Raw genomic sequence first — 7062 nt, forward strand, 5'->3', positions numbered from 1 at the left:
ATTATATAATATTTTTATCTCTTAAGTACGTGTAATTATTTTTTCCTTTCTTTTTTTCTCCCTCTCTATTTTTCTTTCGTTCTTTCTATAGACAGTTAATTAGAGAGCTGGTTTCATTACTTGATGCGCGGAGCGACATCAATAGAAACGAGTTGAACGCATCGTCGAGACTGTCGCGGTATGCCGTTCTCGTCTGAAAAACGGATACGAAAGTAAAGCAAAGACGCGTAATGCGACGGAAAGTAAAGCCGGCATTGCAACATTCAGGATCAAGTTATGTAGACCGTCGCGATTTTTCTGTTTCTCGGCCTTGATCGCATCAGATGCATCTTCCACGCATTCTGCGCGTACATTTTTCGCGTTGCGCCGCGGCATCGATACAGTTTTCCTTTCCAGATCAACCCACGGAACAGGTTCCGCTATTTATATCGTTGGTAATAATGAATAATGAATTTGATCAAAAATAATAAAAAGAATCGATGAATTATCAAGAAGCTGAGTTTGCTTAATGTCGAATGCCGATGAATGAAAAAGATGCCTCGGAATCGGTGAACTTGAAAGTTCGTATTTTCACCTAATTTTTATATTCTTTTTTAATTTATTTATCGTTAATACTATTAATAATATTTTTACCAAAATAAAAATAGTTGTTTACGTAAAATTATGCTTAAAAATATACTTATATTATTGATTTTATATAAAATATATCAATACATAGATATATATGCACGCGCGCATGTGTGTGTGTGTGTATATATATATATATATAAAATTTAAAAAAATAATATATTTGAAATGAGTATATTCGCGCAAATGTATGTATATATAGATATATTACATTAATTCTCATAAAAAGTGAAATTGTCGACACATGGTTTATAATGAACAATAAGAGAAATGCATTATTTAATTTTGTTTCAAGTTCCTCATCTAATTAATGAAATAACGATAAAATCGAAAAACAAGAAGAAACAACATACCAAAAGTCTTCCCAGCTTGTTTTCCAAAACATATGAAAAGTTTCGGATTATTACTCGGAAAGCAATATTACTATTTATAGATTGCCGTCTGCGGTACATGTATGTTTTGCCAGAGTCAATCATTAACTAAATTAGAGATGACGTCGATGAAACGGTCACTGCTCCGACGCGGTTCGACGAACTGGGCGCAAACCGGATGCTGCAAAAATTATAAGAATTAGCTATAAAATGATAAATGAGAATATAGAAAAAAAACGATGACAAAAAAGATGCTCAATTTGTGACAGATTCGAGATTGCGACGATTCTCAAAGGTCATCAACGATTGTCATCGACACGTTGGTCGAAGGGCCTAACCATACAATTTGCTTGAATCTTTTTGCTTGAATCTTATTTTATTTAATAATGCTGTTTTCTCTCTCTCTCTCTCTCTCTCTCTCTTTCTCTTCTTTTTTATCTCTATCTATCTATCTATTTATAATATCTTTCTCTCTTATATACGAAAGTATAAATTTCTTACCTGTTCCTGTTTTATAAAATATTCTACATAAATCTAATTATAATAATAATTTATATTTTATTCAACATTTAAATATGCTATTTTTTAAAAACATGATACCATCTCTTGAAACATTCTATAGAGATAAATTGTACTTGCGCACCTATAAACTAAACACACTGAATCCTGAAAGGGAATACAATGGATCATACTTCAAGGTACACTCGCCATAAATGTCCTAAGGAAAAATCTTGCGGTTGTAACTTCCTTGTCCGGACATACATGTGATATTGGTCCTCTTGTAGATTCTTGAGGAAAGGGACGATTCATTCTATAGAAAGGATCCTGAATTAACGAGCCGTAGAATAAAGCGCGGAAGTCCATGCTGAACCATAAATTATTCGTCCATGGAGACAGGCCAGCGATTCACCTGTCTCTAGAACTTTTATCTTTAGTTTAATAATGACAGCTAATGTAAACTATACAACCATAACCCTTTATCACTGCGCGCTCATATAATATTCCTCTTTTCGTGCTCATAGTACTTGATTCAAGAGAAAGAAGCCATCTTTATTTAGTTCAAAAATTAAAAATTAAATCAAAGCGCTTTGACACAACAAATAAGAGTTGCAAATCTGAATCGTTTCAACTTTTTTTTTATTGTTACAAAAAACGATCACACCACGCAAATAAAAATATTATAAATTAAAGAAAAATGAACGAAATCTATCGATTATATTTAAACAGTCGTTGAACATATACGACAATTATCTCAAATGATGGAGCAAAGTAGTTTACAACATCGATTGTGTATTCGATTGTAGCTTTAATCGAATGGAAATGTATCATCTATTTTTCCTCTTATTATAAGCGAGATAGAAAAGTGACGAAAAAACACTTGTCGACGAAAAGCGCATCGAACGCGTAACGACGAAGCGTTATAGTCATAAAGATTGCCTCGTTTCATTCGCAGTTTTTTTCTACACCGATCATCGATATCACGAGACAGGTGAGAAAAAAAGGAACCTTATAAAAGAGCAGCCGCAGTTAAAAGGCTTCGGTTCCTCGGGTACCTTAGCGACTTATAAATAACCAAGAGAGAAAGAGAGAGAAAGAGAGAAAGATAAATCTCTCTGCACCTTTTTGCATCCCTTTACGCGTTTCTTTTCTTCCTTTTTTCTTCTTCTCGCGCAACCTCCGACGCACAAGTTTTTGCGTTCAGAGACCCCGTAATTCAGGTTCCCTCGCACGTATGCCGCGCGCCAACGCGAAAATAATTAACGTTGGTGTCGAGAAAACTCCAGCTGGTCGCTGCTTTTGCTCGACAAAACGAACATCGAACAACAGTTTCGGTGTTGATCTTCCAGGTCGATTTTTACGCGCGCGAGAAGCGAGAGCGTTCTTCGGCCATATTACTCGTAATCATAATGATGCATGCGATACGAAAGTATTTCTTGGTACTGCGAAAAAACGAGGGGACGTGCCCGCCTCCCCAATTGATCGGACCGATAGATATGGACCATATAAATTTATTAGAAAGATGATTATTTATTATCATGATGGAAGGAGCGAGAAAGCACATCTCCATAATCTCTAAGAGGCTGAAAAACTGATCATTTGTCAAGTGTTTATACGTTACAAACGAATGTCGACTATTTCTTGTGTTTTTATATTTTAGAAATTTAAATTTAATTTTTTTCGATCATTATGCAAAGATTTTTTGCGTATGGCTGATAGCGACTAACGTTGTAATAAGTAAGAAAGTAGCGTTTTCTCTCTCGCTTTGATACCGTTAGAAAATTTAGATAAGAGAGTCTCGTACTTCTATATAACGGATCTCTTAAAAAGAAAAAAATCTATCAACCCACACATAGGTCAATGGTAATCCTAGTCGATGCTAGCGGTCGCGAAATCAACCGTAAAAGTATCACTGATCGATTCCAGAAGGTGACGCGTTACGGCTCATTTATTCTGCGCACAACGAGTCATCCTGCTTGAAAGATTCATTCAGCATTCTCGACATTTTTGCCCGATAGCAGCTCGACAGAATTGGCGACACAATCGTTTATCCTTAATGCCAATCTGAAATTTTAACAATGCCACTTGTGTATCGGCACAATTCGTATTTTTCTCTAGCATGGAAGGGACATAACTGTCAATCACATAACGCTATCTGTTTGATAAAACTCAACTATGCTATCGTTAACTGTTGTATTTTAAAAGAAATCCTATTTCGCTTTGCTTTTCGACGTTTGTAGTTACTTTGCCCTTGCATATTTCTTGCAAAAAAAAAAAAAAAAAATTATAGGTAAAATTGATAATTGTACAACAAAGATCTTTTCTTCGAGCCTGCGTCGCCTTGAAATCATCTTCAACACTTCTTTACGTGTCTTTTGTTCGGCCGTTTCAATAGTCTATCGTTATCCAAGGACGAGACTTAATCACAGTTTCTCGTGCCGGCTATCATTAACAGTCTATAAAATTCTATCGAATCGTACTTATGTCTTAGGATCATTACTTGGAGCTTGAAATATGTAGCCGATGCGCATACGATTCTTTCCTTTTCCTAATGGTCCGAGTTATTTTTTTACGGAATATTTATAAAATCTTTTGAAAATTTTTATCTCTGTTCTATGTGTGGCTAATATGTGTGTCGGAATGAGTTGCGAAAAATGAGACGATTAACAACGGATTGTTAAAAAATAAGCAAACGTTCTATTTATACAAAAAAGTATTTCCAAGCATAAATGTTATTAATTTACACGTCTCTATTATTAATCTTATATTATTTTACGTGTATATAGCTTGCCGGTATTATTAAAGATATGCTCATCCTTGATCCTAAAAAGGACTGAATTTCATGACCGAGATCATTGATTAGTGATTGACAACGGCAATGGTACATTGACATTTCACAAATCGAATCAAGATTAATCGATCGATTAATGGTAAACGATCGTTTTGATGATGTCGACGGAGACGTAATAGCTAAATGTTTTTTTACAACTTTTTTATAAAGCAACATTGCCGACAAATATCGCCATTGCGATACATTTAATTAATATAACGGGTAACGAGCCGGGTTTACGGCTCTCACGGGTGAACTCGAGAACATCATTAGTAGGTTGAAAATAATTAACATTTATTAAATTTATCAATACTTTGATAAATCTAAGACAAATCTAGACAAGCGCGTTATATATATAATATATATTATAAATAAATAATTTCTTTTATTACGCTTTTATTGTGCAATGGAATCGAGAATATAACACTTCAGGCAACGATGTATTTTTACTTGTATTTGTAATAAACTTTTAAAATATTGTTGCCATGTAAATTCCTTACAATGATATATCGCGCGATGATACGGTGAAAATATTTTTAACGGAATACGTACCGACTTATTGATAAACAAATGCACAGCTGTGCAAATTAGTTGCGAATATGGTCCGCTTTTCGGGTATTCCCCACATAAGAAGCGTTATGTTACCTCCTTTGAATTCCTCCGTCGTATAATCCTCAGAGTATCATTCGCGTTACAATCTTATCCATATCTTTTATTTTTCATATCGAGATGGGCTTAAAGAACCTTATAATTTTACAAATAAAATAAGATTTTATAAACGACATATATGTAAAAATCGTATTAGTATTTTATTATTTATTGTTTTATTACAATATTTCTATCTTATAATTATATCTGTAGGATACATATACACACACACATGTTTGTTTACAAATAAATAAATTTATTTATAAGAAAGAGAAAAAATAATGCTTTTACGCGCGTATTATATGCTTCAAGTTAAATGTACTCTCAAAAAAATATGTACACTTATATTATACAATTTCTAAACACATTTCTCGGCAATGTATTTTAAAGTGCATCTTATACACGAATGCAGTCACAAGATTCTTATAAACATATAGCGCCAGCAGTAATAAGGAAATTCATATCTCGAATCTGGTTTTGGTCACATTGGCCGAAGATTTTATGATCGAGACACAGTTAACCGTTGAGTTCGACCACTTCGTCGGTGAATGATATATGGGGCATCTCAGAAATATTGCGATTTTTTAAGAAAAATAATTCTTTCAGTTCAATATAAAAGATAATTTCTTCAGATTTCTAATAAACTAAGCTTTAGGAATATCAATAGAATCTTATTCCTCATATAGTTAAGATTTTAACGGAATCTTTTAATTTATGATTCAATTACTAACACATTCCACGTGGAATATTAAAGATCCACTCAAAGTGTTAGAAAATATTCACTCATTACTCAATAAAATCGAGTGATGAATTATAAAGGCGCCACCATAAATTTGTTTAGAAAAATTCAATCGTTAATAAATAGGCAGATATTTTACATGTAAAATCAAAACAAAGCTCATTGTCAAGATTAGATCGCTGTATGTAGATCTTTGCGTAAAACGCGAAAGCCAGTTGTAGTAGCCGAAGTCCTTGGCCCAGAGGAGTCACTCACCGTGAAGGAATTCCCCTCTTCTTCCTGATGATGACCTTCGCACTGATGATCTTCGTTCGATCGATCTTGAACTTGATTTTACGCTGCCTCATGTAAGGGCAGGACATTGAAATCAAAATATATATAGTATTATAATTAAGATCATTATATAATAGATAGAGCCAACATATTTACTCGTAAATATCCAAAATTGTTATATCCGATTGAAGAATCATAAATTTTTTTTAGAAAGTCGCAAGTATATATCGACATAATTGGAATAGATAAAATAGATATTAATCTAGATAAGCATAAATTCACGTACCAAAATTACCGAAACGCGCATCAATCTGTTCGAAGATAACAATCTCAGATTTATAGTGCTATTAAACGTTATATTTGAGGATTAAATTAAACAGTTGCTTTGAACCACAAATCGCTGTTCAAAGAAAGCAAATTATTTATTTTGCGAAACTTGTTTACTTTTCTTTATGCTAATAAGATGTAAATTATTAATAGTGTATTATAATGTAATAGATGTCCAGGTGCGTCTTTTGTTTACGTTCGGAATATTCGATAAACTGAATAATAAGTATCAGCTATTAAAATATTCGTATGTAACACATTACGAAACGTTCTTGAAAATAAAAGGCAAGAAGAATATTCCGAATTAAGACTTTTCAAAGAATTAGGAAAGTTGCAATCAAGCGAAGAAATAATCATCGATGAATCAAAAAGTATGAATTGATGGAGGAATCTCGAATGAATCCAGCAGATTTCTTGTTTCCGAGAAGAAGCGGGAAGTCGCGACAAGATTCAAAGATCCGGGTTAATGATCAGGACCTGATAAAACGTTACGCGATCAGTTTATACTACCCTTTTTTTTCTTCGTTCACAGCACTTTGGACTGTCTTTAAGGAACCAGTGTTCCGTTACGAATATTTACAACTGAAATTCCGCTGCAATGACGCGACTGGTAACTGCAATTCTCTTCGTCTTTCCCCGACCTTGCGCGTGCGGGACCAACCAAGAAGTAGGTATTAATTTGATATATACGAGTACACATATATATATATATATATATATATATATATATATATATATATATAATAATC

Source organism: Formica exsecta, unplaced genomic scaffold, assembly GCF_003651465.1.
Source record: "Formica exsecta isolate Colony F162 unplaced genomic scaffold, ASM365146v1 scaffold458, whole genome shotgun sequence".
In the NCBI taxonomy this organism is placed as follows: Eukaryota; Metazoa; Arthropoda; class Insecta; order Hymenoptera; family Formicidae; genus Formica; species Formica exsecta.